The sequence below is a fragment of the Meleagris gallopavo genome, chromosome 13, assembly GCF_000146605.3.
Source record: "Meleagris gallopavo isolate NT-WF06-2002-E0010 breed Aviagen turkey brand Nicholas breeding stock chromosome 13, Turkey_5.1, whole genome shotgun sequence".
In the NCBI taxonomy this organism is placed as follows: domain Eukaryota; kingdom Metazoa; phylum Chordata; class Aves; order Galliformes; family Phasianidae; genus Meleagris; species Meleagris gallopavo.
The window spans coordinates 16,062,974-16,079,802 of NC_015023.2; the positions used below are offsets into that span (position 1 = coordinate 16,062,974).

A 16,829-nucleotide genomic window follows, 5' to 3' on the forward strand; every position below is an offset into this window, starting at 1 on the left:
CTGAAACCATGTAATGCTGTGTTAAAGTTCTTGCCCAGTTTGAGGGCGTTGGGGATCACCAGGTGGAGGCCATTTGTTGTCAAGTAGTGTCATTAAGTACCTCTCACAATAATGTATCAAATCAAACTGGTCAGTGGGGTGTAGAATCATTAAGGTTGGAAAAGACCTGTAAGATCATCTAGTCCAACCCCATCCAATCCTACCATGCCTACTATCCGTGTCTCTTAGTGTCCCATCTCTATGAACACCTGCAGGGATGGTGACTCCACCATCACCTCCCTGGTGTTGTCTGGGTGTTTTATTTTAGTGTTTGTACACTTCAACTTTATGAGTCTGTTTATTTTCAGACCATAGTAATAAGCAGTTTCACATCTTCAAAGTGCTGTACAGGTAGTATCCCACTTAATCTAGGAAGGGAAAACAAGAAAATGATCAGTAACATAACTAAATGATTTAATTTTGTGGAAGAGCTCAAGGCTTAAGGGGAATTATACTCTGTGGTGAGCTAAATCAAAGTGAGGGAAATAAGCTGGGTCCTGAATCTATCCAAGGTTTCTAGCAGACAAAATGAATTGTGCCACTCTTCATATATGGTCCAGAATGCTTATGCCAGGTAAAAAGGGAAGAAACTGCACAAATTGCTGAACTGAGATCACGGGAAACAGAGCTCACGTTCCATTGCCAGCAGGGTGGTGGGGCTGTGATTGCTGGTGCAGGAAAACCACCCTCCCCAAAGCCTCTGACAGTCACCATGTGAGGCCTTCCACGGGACTGGGGAGCTCTGGATGTTCTGCCCCAGTCTTACCTCGCCAGGATCCTGCTCTCCCTGGTAACCACCCAACCTTCCCTGGTGCAGCCCTTTGTGACTGCTAGTGCTGCTATGCTGGGAATAAACGTCACATGAGGGAATAAATCAGAGCTGGGAGCATTTGAAGCCCAGAAAAATGCCCAGTTTACCAGTTAACACAGTACCCCTCACAAAGATCTTGGCTTGTTTTGTTACATGGGATGCCAGTTGGATGAAAATATTTCTTTTTGGATGGTAGTAATTGAAGAGTAGGAGGACATGAGGTCATAGAAAGCTAAAATCTTTGCGAGAGCCAAGAGCTGGTGTGAATGCAGTCCTTTCTTTCAAGATCTTCAGCCATTCTCTGCATGCTTAGAAACACTTTCCCAAGAACTGGTTTTGAAGTGGTTCAGCACAAGAAAACCATTCCTCCTTCAGTCTGCTGAATACTGATTTACTGCTGGCAGGTTAGGGATTGAAAACACTCCCCGTGGTCTCCTTTCACTGGGATATTTTTTCTTGTCCTTCCTCAGCTCTACTCCAGCTTTGATCCTATACAAGACTTACCCTTTCCGTGGTGCTGCTCAGACAGAAGAATGTCCCAAAGGCATTCTGTACACAGTTAATTAGGCAGTGTTAAAGCAATGACAAGTGTATGTAAACATGGTCAGCATTATATTTCCTGCAGTATCCCACATAGCGATGTCAACACTGGCACCAGTCACAGCATGGATGGCTTTATATCCAGCTGGCTTGAGCACCCAAGCCACGTACCAGAGTGGCTTTGAAACCTCAATTTCCAAATTGGGATAAAGCTCTTGGACAAAGTTTTCTATCCCTTGGTAAAGTTTTAGTAGGTCAGCTCTCAGATGTCAGGGCGCTGTTTAGCCGAGAGACCTGCTTTAAGCTAGGGCCCATATATGCTGGGTATTTTGCTCTTGCTCGAAACTCCTTTGCAATTAACTGTATCTTGAGAAGGAAAATATTTTTTTCTTCCATTGCTCCTTGAGGTTTATCTATCTAAAAGCTCTCTCTATTGTTCTGGGACACACCAGGCTCCTTTTAGGAGTAGTTTCACACAGAGTAGGCCTATCCTTCATCAGGGAAATCCCCACACGTTGCCTCATGCCTGAACCCATTTATCACCTTGCCAATACAGATGTAAGGGAAATCTAGACTCAATGCAAACTGGCAATAATTTCTGAGCCAAGCTATGTTTTATGTTGAAATGATGGCTCACTAGGTTAAATTGTACCTTTAATGACATCTTTCAATCTATTTTATTGTTTTCAGAGAATTAATTACGGAGACGTTCCTGGTTTCTGGCATCATCTGATCTTGTCCATTGCTTGAATTGTGGGATTATGGATGAATCTTTTGCATCCATAAAGAAATTAGTTTTCAGTGGTTCTCTTAGAAGTGAGCATTACAGAGCATAGGACTTCCCCACTGCATACACTGCGTGCAGCTTGGAAAGGTTTGGAAAATGTTGTGTTTGTGTAATAACTAGACCATAAAGCATTTAGTGATTCACTCTAAAACAAAGTCTGCTTCACTGCTAGACCCCCATAAATCTCTGGATACTTACATGAATAGCTTTCCTTTTACTTATGATCGGAGTGGTGCTTTAGAACAGGGCTGGCTGATAGGCAGAGAATTTGAGAATGCCCAGATCTGCTGTACAGACAATAAAAGTGATGTACTGTGAGATGCAGGAACTTAAATCTGTTTTTATGTGAGATGCTGAAATGATTCTAAAAAGCTGCCATTACCAGTTTGTCTGACCTAGAACTAAAGGTGTGTTCAAAAATGAATCAAACCCTCCTGAGCTTTGGGGAAATAGCAGATGAAGTGTTGCATGGTTCATATGCTATTCACTTCCCAGATATTGAATAAATGAAGGGTTGAATGAGGAACAAATAATAAAAAAAGCAGGCACCCATCTAGCACGTAATATCCAGTGCTTTTGATAGCATCGTTGTAACTGTAATGATATGGTTTTCTATCCTGTGCATGTCAGGCAACAGAGATGACAACCTGATGTGAATGTGTTCGTTGTGTTGATATGAATTCATACGTGAGTTTTTCAGATCCCACAGCATTTTTTAGACCTTGTACACATGAGATTAAACAGAATGACCCCTACAATGACTGCAGTCTTTGTAAGCATGCACTGCATATGGGAAAGGTGTCACATAATTTTTATTTTCTCTTTCTCTGAGTGAATTCCCATGGTGATACAAAGTTTTTGGACCCAAGAAGTGAAGTCTGGGAGCGCTTTCCAGTTCTGAGAGGTCCCATACTGGAACAAGTGTTACAATCTGCTGCAAGGTTCTCCAGAGGTCTTGTCAAAGAAGCTGCTGCATCTCAGCACAGGGCCAGGAGCTCACACTGAGGATTTCACTGGGGTCTCTCCCTCACCTTTGGCATGACACACTTTTATACCCATAAGAACGTGTAATTGATGTAATTGTACCCATGATAAATATACTTCCATAATTTATACCTGCATGTGTAATCTGGAAGGGATCAACACAAAGGCAGAATTATATCCACCTAGTGTTTAAAGCTATTTTTGGCAATTAGACATTCTGCGTGTAGATATTCAAAGTTGAAAGCAAGGCTCAGCCTGGTCTGCTCGGGCTGAGGCTTTGATTTTTCCTTTCTCCCCAACACAATTGCAAGAGCATCTGTGGTAGCTGCATAGAAATTGTTTTGATTCAGAACTTCCTCCTCTTGGCATAAGTTAGAGCCCTGCTTTGACTTAATGACTGCAACCACAGCAGAAGTTCCCTTAAGCCAGCAGAGTACTGGACAGAGCACAATTCAGTTCTGTCCTCCCTCCTTGCGTCTGTCTCTGTTACCACAGCCTCCCCTGGAGTCTTTGGAACACTGCAGAAAAGAATACCCTTTCTCCTTTAGACTTCCCATTTTGTTTAATATATTTTTTCTTCTATTTCTCCCAATTTCCTCTCCGTCTTGTTTCCTCTTATCCTTCCTCATTTCATTTAAAGTCCATCTTATGTTGAGTAAAGAACTAACCTCTGTAACAGGCAATTTAGTTTTAAAAGAGAGAACATCTATTGTTTTTCTTCTAGCAGCAGTCTCTTTCATGTAGGCAGAGATTTTCTGTATTGTATTCTGTAATTAACTTGTCTCTGAGTCAACCAGTGCACTCTACAAATGCAAACCATTTCCTACCTAAGATCATTTATTGTTTGAAAGAAAATTCAATTGTAATCAAAGTAAGATTAAAAAGTAACTCAGCTGGTTTAGTGGTTCACAAAATTTGGCAATGGAGAATTTGCTAAGAATGGCAACACTCATTTTCTTATAATCTGAACTTGCTTGAAATTCAAAATGAAAATCATAGTTGCTTGAATCTGCAGCACAAAGTAGAAAAGAAAATCCTATTAGAATAAATCAGGGTGGAGTGTGTGGAAAGTTCCACTTCTGCAGAGTGGCCCCAACCACAAAGCACTGTGCAGGGCTTCAGGTCCAGGATGTTACCCGTGGGCATTTAGAAGCAGAAATTGGTATGTAAACCAAATGAAAGATCTCACTGCATCTCAGAGGGGTGCTTTGCACTTCCTGTAGTTATATAGCAGTTATATATAGCAGTTGCATATGTGAGTAGTAGTTATGAGCCACATTATATTCTCTCTCCCAAAATATTTTCTTTCCACAGTGGAATAGATTTTGGGACTTTCAGTTTATATAGAAAAAGAATGTGAGGGAGAGACAGGTAGGAATGGCTTTGACTCAGCTCAGGCTGCTTCTCCTCTGGCTGGAAGGACACCTGTGCTAGGTCACGTTAGTGTTTCCTATCTAATGCCTGAACACTGCAAATGCAGGAGCTGTAAATTACAGTAGGTGGGCATAAATGCTGCAGTGGCTCTGTCAGTGGAAAGGGTGGGTGGGAACGTGTTTATGCCCAGGATCCCCATGAGTCTGCTCCCACCCCCTTCCTACATGTAGAGTGAAATGGGCTCCTCATTACTCCAGGAGTGAGTATTCTTCTCCTTGACTATTCAGAACAGAAATTTAAGCCTCACTGAACCCAGCCCACATATTCCTACAGGAAGTTCGTGTTTCAGAAATCAAGTGTTTTCTTCCAAGAAAGAGTATTGACTTCAGTGTGGCCAAGATTCCACTTCTAAGTTGTCTTTAAATCTTTGGCACTTGGCTGTGGCTCATTTCCCTTGCAAATCCCCGATGTCAGGATTCAGCAGTACGATAAATCCAGCTTAAGGGTTCCTTGTGTCAGATCAGAAGAGTCATGTCATACAGCACTGATGCAAAGTAAGCAAACCTGCCTGTTTGTGTTAAAAAGTAATTTTTACACTGGACCAGAAGCCTCACTTGTAGGTGAAGCTTCTCCTGCTACTGCTGCTCTAACTCCTTCACTCCATCAGAAATTGTCCTTCTAGGCTATGGGAAAGTAGCATTCTGCACTCCAGCTAATTCAACAGGAATACAGTCACGTGCCAATGCCTGATCCATATCAAATGTGTAATCCTGGCAGATCAGCAGTGCAGAGCTCTGGTATTAACAATCACAGAAGCAGGACGTCGGGCCAGAAGCATGGGAAGATCCTTGAGAAAAGAACCAGTGCCTTCTGGGAGGCTGTCCAGGTAGTTAATTCTCCAGGTCCTTTCAGCAGGGAACTGAGCAAAGCTGCACAGGCAAATCCCTGTAAGGAATTCTTCTTTAAGTTCTGGAGAGACTGAGGACTCTAAGGAGATAGTGCCAAACAAGAAAGCAGCTGTGAACCATCGGCTTAGTAGCTGTAATGGAGAACTATTCATCTCCACTCCATCACGTGAAGATATTTCCTAAGATGGCCCCATCCCAACATTTGCTGGTAGCATAAAAATCTACACAAATGGCTGAAGCAGCCAGGGCTGGGATAGTTTAAGTGCTTTCTCACAGCAAGAAGATTAGCAAATTGAGGAGGTTGATGTAATGAACTCATTCCTTTGAATAATAGCATATGATTTTAAGGAAATAAATTATACTTCCGTGTAAAGCACATAGCTGTTCCAAACTGGTTTCCTAATGAGAGCAAGAGCGTACACCTGATTGCAAATTTTCTTGATTGTTTCTGGATATTTTTGTGGCCCAAAACAGTCCCTGCTTTTTGTTTCTAGTAGTCGAGCAAAAAAGCTTTTCTCTGAGACATGTTTTAAACTCTATAAGTTTTATTGCCCATTTCACTGTGTGACACAGGTGCCTCACTAACCAGGGACATTTCTTTGTGGGCCCCAGACCGTGCTGCTAAATCCTCACTATGATAGAAATAATAATAACCATGAATCTCACATCACATCTGCAATAGCCAGGATGATTTTGCAGCTCTCTCATGGAATCACTGGAAACAAGGCAGAGGTTTCCCAGGGAAAGTAATTTCAGAGGGAGCCCAGGGCTGTAGGGGCAGTTTGTTCTAGTGCTCCTGCAGATGGAGAGTTAACATGGGCATTTGTGGGGTTTGCAAAGCTGAAGGGAGGCAGAAAAAAGATTGCTCAGTAGAAAAATATGCTCAGGTGTGTACAGTGATCACAGTTAAGATTTGTTTCTTTGTTATGGAAATGACTGCTCTGTATAGGCAATATGACTGGGTGGAACTATTCATTGAATCATAGAATGGCCTGGGTTGAAAAGGACCTCAATGATCATCTAGTTTCAATCCCCCTGCTGTGGTCAGGGTCACCAATCACCAGACCAGGCTGCCCAGAGCCATATAAAATGTTTCTGCTGGTGAAGGTTCTAATCAGAAGTGAAGCTCTGTTGTGCTCAGTCTTGGGTAAATACATAATGGGATCCAGCCCCTCTTCTGAAGAAATTCCATTGTAAAAAACAAGACTCGGGGAGGATGGGGAGAAACAGAGACAAGGAGAGGAAAAGCAGCGTGCCCCAGGTTAGGCAATAGTTGAACAACAGAAGCAAGAGTAAAACTGGAGCCTGCTTCTTCCCACACTGCTGTGATGGGATCTCACTCCCTCTTTGACTCGTTGTGAAATAAATCATTGCTTGCAAAAGTGAGACTTGCTACTCACATACATAGCTGCAAATCAATCCCATGGCAAAGGTTTTCAGTTATTTCTGAGCTGTGGGTTTTCTATTAGAACATGGTTCCTGAATAGTGAATTTAAGCCCACAATTGCTTTTCTTATTAGTGCATCATGGATCCCTTAGAAGCAGTCCATGGAATCCTCATTGTCTGCAAATTACGGTGTGAAAGCCTGTGTCTTACAAGGCTCTTTATTCAGTCTTGGTCTTCAGTAATTGTTGGCTATTTACTCTAAATACTAACAGCTGCAGAAATTCTGAGCCACCCCATTTCTTGTCATCGTCTTTTAACTACATTAAATGGAATAATTGTAATTTTAATGGTGAGTGAAAACTGTGAAAGTGAATTAAAATGGACTATGCAGAGTTCCTACAACAGCTCAGGAATGTAGAATCAGAACTGCATCCAAGTTGGTTCTAATTCCTTTGAAACCCAGCGCCACATAGATACACTATTATCAACTGATTTGGGGATTTCCAGACAAGTCTCTGTTCAACAGGAAAAACGTTTACAATTGCACCCAGGAATCAATATTTTAGAAATCTCCATGGAGATAATTGCCATGGCAATTCAACAATGCCTAGCATGTGAATCACGTTCATATTAGTACCATTAATATGTCCCAAATGCCTTTTTTTCCATTGCTTTAGAAAAAGAAAAAATACCGTATGTTGGGTTAAATTTCCAATTACATGCAGAGTGTTCAGAGGTTGACAGATGTTTTTTCCTGTCAGAAAGAAATATAATCCAGAATAGAAAAGCTGAACTGATCAAAATTGAGGCATTTTCAAGAATAGAACACAATGCGAGTGGATGAATTTTCCTATGGGATACAAGTTCCCTGGAACATGCTGATTCTACAAAACCAATCCCCCACCACCCTGCATTGTGTCAATTCCATTTAGCATTGAAGAAAACAAAACAAGGGAGAAGTGGAATGGTTTGCATTTATTTGATTTCTTATTTATTTCTTGAAGAAATAACAATAATAGAAATGTCATTGGAAAGACACAGTTTTTGCATCTTGTTATACATGTACTTTTTTAGGATCCAGCACCATGGGACATCGTTTAGTGGGCTTGGTGGTGATGAGTTGATGGTTGGACTAGACCTTGGTGGTCTTCTCTTTATGGTCTTTATGATTCTGTGAACAACCTGAACTCTTGAGTCAGATGGGCGGGTTATATTACAGTCAAACCCAGTCGAGGGATAATTATTTTTGGACTGATTGAGAATACATGAGCAGAGGGGATTTTTTATTAAACTAGTGCAGACAAAGCAGGTTCTTCTGTTACCTTCAAGGAATGCAGGAAAGCAGATGCAATAGCTGAAGCTTAAGCCCCAGATCTTCTTGTGGCCCTTTAGCAGACAAAATACGTTGAAACTACCCACATGGTGGGGTCAGTAGCAAGGATGCGGAACAGAATAATGAAAATCAGGCTTCCCAGATGAGTCTCAGTGATTGCCATCATCATATATCACACACCACAGCTGCACCTTTGTCGGTTGTGTTTTGGGCAGACAGTCTGGAGCCCTATCTCCTTCAGTAATGAGAAAGGGACTGATGATCAAAAGAGGTTTTTTGAACTTCTCTGATGCTGTTTCTTTTGGAAGGGACCACGGAGTATTGCTTTATTTCCATGTTTGTAGAAATATTTTATCTTAAAGAGATTCTTATTAAATGGCCTCCTACTGGGATTCAGTCAGAGTTGGGCTATCTGAGCACTCCAGAGTGCTGAAAATAGAAGAAAAAGCTTCAATGAGGGAGAAAATGCATGCCTGTTAATAAATGTTAATATTAATTTTCCTTGAGTGTTGGACACACTGACAATTGTGGCTGGTGAATTAATTTTCTCACTAGCAATCTTCTCAATAACTCTAAGTAGTCTCCCTGTTTCTCAGGGCGTTCTGGACATTTTCTCTGTGATACCAACCCTCCTGCCATCATCTACTCGATCACCTGTGGTGATGCCTTTTGGGGTCAGTTATTTTTTCTGAGTATTGTCATTCCTTTGTCAGGCTGGCTCACACTGCTTTGCCTTCTACTGAAAATACCTATTGTTGGAGCATCATGGACCCATAGAAAAGTAGTTCTCCCACCAAGGAATGTGTGATCCAATCCACATCTAGCAGCTTGACCCCTCTCTGCTCTATCTGCCCTAATCTTAACCATGTAATCGAAGATGAAAAATGTGACAGGAGATGGGGAGGTACAGGAATTCTGTATTCTTCTCCTTTATCACCGAATAGCAAAGAAGTATGGAGAACCTGGTCAGGGGCAACCCTGCCCATGGAAGAGGGGTTGGAGCTCGGTGATCTTTAAGGTCTCTTCCAACTTAAGCCATTCTATGATTCTGTGACACTGGTATCCTTTAAAGCCTTTCTCAAGGACATTGCAAAGATCTATGAAGGAAGAAAATAATCATTTAATCACTTGTATATTCCTAAGTTAGCCTAAAAAAACCTGCCTCTGTGCGTGGGATACTTTTCAAAGAGCTGCATCAAGCAGTTGGTTACAGCTGCTGAGGAAATCACATCAGTGGGGACGGATCACTGCTGGCATTAAGCTGCTCCTTGAGTCAGTGTGAAGCCATAGCACTGCAAGGAAAGTCCAACGTGCAGCCACATGGCAGCTATGAAGCTGTCAAACTCAGAGTGTGGCAATCCATCCCTTTTAGTGATTGTTTCTTCCTGAGCTCATCAAGTAGAGCATCTTGACTTGCTGATCTTGCTGAGAAACACCATTTAAATTTAATAGACACCCAGCGTGATGCCCAACCTCCAACCATCTCTTTGTAGCACTCTCTGCTTGAAAACTAGTTCAGGGCACCTGGCCCCGTGCTCTAGATTCATCTGCTCTTGTTTTTAGCTGGCATAAAAAGGAAGCTCTGAGCATCACAAATGTGTGCTTAATGCACTGAGTGGTTGATTTATAATGGCAAAACCAAATGTACCTTCTGGTGTGAGCCCAGGTAGAGGAGAGGTAACGTTACTTCTGAATCAAATTATCCTTCCTTTTCATACTTAATTAAGAACACAGTCTTGCTAGAGGCTGAAAAGCATTGGCTTCATTTAGAGACACATTGTGTCTGTCTGCCTGCCCATTACAGAGAGCTCTCATGTCTGATCATATAAATATTGATGGTAAAAAGCCTATGGATTGCAGCTGAGCTGGAGCCAGTAGGTGCTGATCTTACCTGGGCGGTGTTCTTTAACAGATGCAGTTCAGCAATAATTCACATCGTTGAATTTAACATAAAACTGTGAATGCGCAATAAAAAAAAAAAATCACAGCTCTGAGTCCGTTTTGTTCTTTTCCACTTAATCCAAAGGAACAGAAAGTAGGACCAGATGACCTGTAACAAAAGGTTTTTATTGTTTCTTCTGTACTTCACTGCTGAAATGAAGAACATTATCTTTAGCTCTGAAAGGGTGGGAAGTAACACAGAAACCTGATCGCTATTTGTAAGACATTTTCTTTGGTGATGCTCTTATAACACATATAAATGATAATATATATCATTTGTAACTGTTGGAACATTATCTGGATCGGAAATCCTGGTGAAGTGGAAAAGCTTCTTGTTCATCAAAGAGAATAGCAAGGCACCATCTCAGTGCTGGGGTAACAAACAGGGCTTCTATCTATCAGATGACAGAGGGATAGGAGGCATTGTATGAAGAAATTGTGGAAATGTGTTAGTTTCTGCCTGCAGCAACCTAAGGATGTCTGGCCCCAAGGAGGCTGCAGGTATGTGACAGGTCTCCACTGCTCCCTACTTCTGCTCCTGGAAAATCTGAGAGCTCCCTGGTTGGATCTGAGTGCTCTCAGTTCTCCCAGGTCTTTCCAGGGATTCCTGAGCCCATTCCATACACCAGTTCACAGCCAAGCTGCTGTGGAGCTCTCAGGTTCTTTCTGAACTGGTCAGTGGCCTCTGAATGAGGTCAGAATGTAAACTGCAGATGTGTCCTTACTCATGTCTTGAAATAGGAGTGGGAAGTCAAGTCTAGCTGTGGATTCAAATATGAAACTTCAGGATGTGATGTATACTCTCTGTCATGCTTATAACATGAAAAGTACTCTGTTTAATAAGAAAATGGACTCTGTTCCCATTCCAGCTCCCATATCCCTGATTCAACCTAAGCAACATTTCCCTCACAAAGAACCTTTCAAAAGGAAAGAATTTCAAAAATGACTGCTATGAATGGTCCAAGAACCTACATTGTAGAGAAGTGCCCAAATGATCTACCATCATTGCACATTTGTTTGTTAGCTTGGATTTCTTGGTCCAGTGATGGGTCAACTTTCACACACACACAAAAAGATCTTTTGTTGTCCTAAGTATGTGTGAGTCTTATGGAATCCTTTCAGAAAAGAAATGGCTTTAGTTTCAAAGTGTAAGATGCCAGAATTGGTTGGTTTGAAAACATCCTTGCCTCTGACATGTTTTTCATTAGGAAGATGCATTCCCAACCTAACATTAGTGCCAGTTTTCAGGAAAAACTGAAGTGTGTTCTTGCCTCGACATCTGTTGGTATAAATAATGTAGTAAAATGTGAATTCGGGAGAATATTTGTGAATATCTGAGAAGATGACTCATTACTGGGTAGTAATTTTGTCAACCTTCTTATAAATGCAGAGCTGTACTCAGTTCAAATACCAATACTCTTCACATGGGAACGTTGCTGGATCACAGCTGCAGATCAGTTTTACAAGTTGCAAGCAGATATAAGAGAGAAATTGCAGACTGGCATGGAAGTGTGTCAGCAGGGAGCAACCTTGGGACTGGTTAAGCTTGGAAAGGAAGTTCGAAGTCGGAGCTGTTTGGTTGTTGTGGTTTATATGACCAGTAAAGCAAAATTCTGGGAGAACTTTGGCCTGTGTGGGGTGTTTGTGAGCTGGTGAATGCAGAACATGGACCTTCTTCACTCACCAGATTTTAAAACTCACCAGAAAAATACCCTTGCAGAATGGAAAGTTGTAAGCCGAGCATCAATAGGATATCAGGGACAGCTGCACTAATGGAACATCACTTGATTAGCAATTGCCCTAACTGGTCTCTTCAAACTTTAAGTTCTCATCACTGTCATTTCTCACAGTGCTCTGCAAGCTGATTCAGGGTAGCTCTTGGCAGTGCATCCCATTCCTTATTTTAATCTGCCCTTGTGTTTCTACTGGAGCTTTTCCCCAGCACATCATTCAGACTCTTACATTTTGGTCCAACAGGCACCAAAACCAAACTTTCATTGTTTCTTGTCTGGTCTGGATTTAAGAAGATGAACTCGTGCTGGTTTAAGTTAATTCCACTTCATCTCTTATATTCTTTTCCCATTGGGACACATCAGCTTTTCTGGCTGTTCTGAAAGTAGCATTTGGCAAAAGTCATACACCCTTCTTCAGACAACTTAATCTATCAAAATGGCACTGAAAGGGAAAAAGAGCACTGTTGCTAACAAAGGCTTGTGTATCTTTATCTGATCCCAGGAAAGCATCTTCTCTCTTCACCCCCCAGCACCAGGAAGCGTGGGTCACACTTCCATAGTTTGCTGCCCCATCACAGTGGCTTTTGTTAACTGAACAAAACTGTTAGTTGAATCTCCTCCGTGTCCCATTTTCATGGTTCTTTTGGAATACACAATCTCACTGGTCCCAATGAAATCACCAGCTGAGGCAAAAATGTGCTCAATTTATGACTCACTCCTCTGTGCACTCGTGTAATAATCCTCAGATAAACTGATCAAGAGATTGTGCTGCTTAAAGACAGTGTTTATCTTTCCAAGCACTTAAGGCATTAAGTATCAATACGAGAGGAAAATGAAATGTTGGCTGAGAGTGGTCAGAAACAAACACGAGCTGGAGCCTTAAGAGGTTTGGGGCAGGAGAGGCCAGCTAGCAGATTTATTGTTTCATCTGACAGCTTGTCACTTTTAAAAAAGCAAGATGGGGGTAATGCATTTCCTTGTGCTTTGAATGTAAGGCGTGCTACTCTGTACAGAGTCACGATTGAGATTCTGTATCAGATCACTCCACATCTGCATCCATTTTATCCCAGCAGCAATGCGATTCCGGAGGCGTAAGGATTCTCCGTTAGGTTTGCCTAAGTGTCTCAGAAAGATGGCACAGCTAGATGCAAGATGCTTCCTGCCAAACAGAGAGCTGAAAGGAAAAGGAAGTGCTTACTTCTGGCTTCATGTGTTTTTTTTTTTGACTATTTGGGATGTGTTCCGTCAGCCACGTGATTCCATTGAAACTGTAAAAATATCAGAATGTTGTAGAAAAGTCAAAACAGTTCCACATAGAATGTGATATCTGATGACACCCAGCACAAGGCCATTGGAAACAATGGCTTTTGGGGGTACTGCAGGGAATGATGATGCATCATTCAAAAAATCTGAAGCCATTCCATTACAAAATCGCTTTGAATGTGCAGAAGAATACAGTGCTTCTCTCAGTCTCTACCTTCACTGCAGACATCCCTGAGAACTGCTGGATTTCTGACTTTGGTCATACATCTTCCCATGGAAAGCAACGTCAGAATTAACTTCAGTGGGCCGAGTTCCAACCCTTATTATTTTTAAAGCACGGTGCTAATATACTGACTGGAGCCTTGCCCTGGCTGCAATAAAACCTTGCTGAAATTGCCGAAGGGTTCAGCTGCTGCCTCAAACAGCTGCCTGGCTGTAATTTGCCAATAGGATGTATCACATCCTGATTACAGTTTCTGCTGAGTGATAAGCCAAAATTACAAGGCAGAAATGTGGCTAATCCCGATAAAGGAGATCAGTCTATTCATCCACTGCCTGCGTTTAATATTTGCAGAACAGATGCTGTTTGTTCCCCTTCAGCTGTATTTACATGGTTTCATTCTGGAGTTGTCTTAAGGTTAATGAAAAACCTTACTGGACATTTTGATGGTGGAGGGAAGAAAGGTGAAATATCTGGGAAGGTTTCTCTTCGTTTCCCAGCACGGACAGACTCACACAAATCTGGTGTTCCTCGTGAGCAAGGCGAGCTACTCCAGACCAGAAACAGATGTGGGGAAAGCTAGAGAGGTTCTGTTTTTAGCATATGGATTGCCAGCAGAGGTGCAAATCACACTAGCAAAGACCATACCCTATAGGGAGTACGGCCCCCGTGAGTTGTGAACGGTCTTTTGTAGCATTTATTCCTACCAAGTTCATCATGCTGCAATTAAAACACCTCTTTTTGTGTTTTTCCTCACTTGCCCATAACCTTAGTTTAGGACTGTTTTAGCACCTTGCCCCCATCATATGCCAGCAAGTTCCCCAAAGTGTGACATTCTGGGGTGGAGGGGATCTAATTTAGTAGCTCAATAGAGAGGAGTTATATTGCTCTTCCACAAGCCCACGGGTGCAACCTGGGGAAATCAGGGAGATCTCCTGGCTGCTCCCAGCTCTGTGCTCAGGGACAGTGGTGTGCCAGCAGCAAGCAGAACCACGGCCACGTTGTCACACCTGGAGCACAACTCCTGCACCAACAGCCACTAAACAATGTGGCCATCTGTGCTGTGTGTTGTAACACACAAAATGTCTCACAGTTCCTCTTCACCCCTCTCTGCAGCCCCTCCAGGGATGCTAAAGAACCATGAGGGCTCAAACCGGAGAGATTAGCTCACCCCAGGAGGCCGTAGAGCAGAGCCTGATTAACATCAGCCAGTAATCTGGCATAATGCTCTCTTTGGAACAGCACTATAAAAACCCAGGCAGAGCACGCTGGCCATTTCCACAAGCCAGTTTCCATGGGGTTGCCTGATTCTGCTGTTCTCTGTCCCAACCTCCCTACTCCTCAGGGGCAGAATTTGCCCACCAGTGTGCTGCAGCCTCTCTGATTGACAGCAGCCCTGCTTGTCCCCCATGCTCAAACCACAATATTGCCCATTTTTTTATCCTTTGACCTCCATGGCTTCCTTACCCTCTGGGGGACAATCATTGACCCCCATCCCCTCCCATTATCTGCCCATACTGCATAAAAACCTCCCACCAGGGCCTGCTGAAATAGTTATCTACTTCTGTGTTCATCGAGAAGATGCTGGAGGATATTGTGCTCAGCTCACTGCTAAAAGTAGGTGCTGCCTGGCATCCATTACTTGAGGGGAGGAATAGAAAATCCTTTGGTGATGCCAAATCTAAAGCAGCCTCCAGGCACAGCCCCAGCTGCTGCCGGAGGCACCCCTGGCCCCAAGCCCTGGCATATGGCACATATGGCACTGCAGGCTCCTGGAACGTGGCCCCAAAGCCTTTGTGTGGCAGAGGGTCTTTAAAACCCAATGGAGAGGCTGCTAAGGCAAGAACAGGTTGCAAATGCTGACTGGAGGCAAAGCTGGGCACTTCACCTTAAAAATGAAAAGGCAAATCCATGTCTCATAACTTCCAGGATGCAGCGTTATCAGCACAGTTCTGATAAAGGCCGTGAATTCTTTCTTGCATTCTTAATTATTAACAGGGAAGGATGATGCATGCAGGCACTGTGGGGAAGGTGCTATTGAAGCCAAGAAGAGCAGAGCCGAGGTAGGTTTCAGCCTGCAGAGGAGGCTGTGAGTTCCCCAGGTCCATCACCTTGTGCTCGCTGAGCTGCTCCTATTGCAGGCTTGGGAAGGGTTTTACTTCCAATAATCACTCTCTTGAGGAAAGTAAAATTTTTTTAGTATTGGCAAAGTATCAGCAGCATTTTATAAGCAAAGCCATTTAATTTCTGTAGTTTAGATTGCTCCTAGAGAAATCACTCACAAAGAGGGAGGGGAATAGCAGATTCTTGAATGAGATTTTGCCCCAGGTACTGCAAAGCAGCCACCTGGGATGCATGCTCACGTGCTCTGAGCAAGGCTGGGGCTGGGCATGTGCCCACAGCATTCTTAGTGACACAGCTAATCTTGCTCTTGACTGCAGGTTTGACAAGTGTGGCCATGATTCTCTTGGCTGACACTGTGCTGCTGTTCTTCAGAGCATTTGCAGGATGGTGTGGTTGGGCACCCACCCGAGAAGACAAAATTGAGGCTGAAAACAACAGAAAAATCACTAGTTGTTATGAGTGTCACTCACTGGGCTTGTTTTTTCATAAGGATTTGTCTTGGTGTCCTATCACAGATGAGTAGCTCTTTGTCTTCCTCATTTTTTCTCAGAGGTATCTAATATTCTTTATTAGATATTCTTTATTCTTTATGCAATTGCTGAGCTCACAGTGTGATCTCCATCTTCCTGTGGTCACAATGTGACCATGTGCATGAGAACACCTCAGAGACAATCCAGAGAGCAATGTGAGATCTGTGAGCTTGATGGACTGAGGTAAATGGGATGGTTATCATGCAGGAATGCTCTGAAGACCTACTTCAAAGTGGGGAGAAAACCCAAGGCAGGGGCAACTGGTGTGCCTGGTGTGCCTCCCCTCCCAGCTCTATCAGCATTGGGCTGTCAGCCCTGGGCATGAATGGCCCCAACAGAGAAAACAAATCTTTGATAATCTGTAGAAATTCTCAGTTGTACTCCACAATCTGTCACATAAAAGTTTATTGTGGCCACTGAAGCAGTGAGGCAAAGCACCAGAGTGTCTCAGGCTCTCTGCAAAGCTCTTTCTCTTTCGTTATGCTACTCTTTGCTGCCAGCTCTGTTAAAATAACCATTATTTCCCTACTTTCAGTGCAAAGCTCAGTAAGGTTGGTCCCAGAATGGTAATGCCCCACGGAAGCCTATGCAGGAAACTTCCCAACTTCACTCCAAAAGTGTCATTCATGCTCCCAAATCTGCTCCCAAGCTCTCTATGGTTATTTTACATGGGTGTGAAATTCTCTTTGACCTAATTACAATTTCCACTTGGCATTTTGGTGCTGGAAATGTACGCACAGAGCTGCTGAACAGAAGCATGTCAGATGTGCCATGGTAACCTCTTTGCTTTCAGGGCAGGCAAGGGCTGTAGGCACCAGGATTGTTTTACATTTAAGCCAGTGTTTAATTCTCCCA

General features: G+C 42.9%; 1 long non-coding RNA gene across 3 annotated transcripts in view; it reads left to right on the forward strand.

Moving 5' to 3' along the window:
• Nucleotides 1–16,829, forward strand: part of LOC104913055 — a 48,488-nt gene that overhangs the window by 25,791 nt on the left and 5,868 nt on the right. The window lies entirely within an intron of this gene.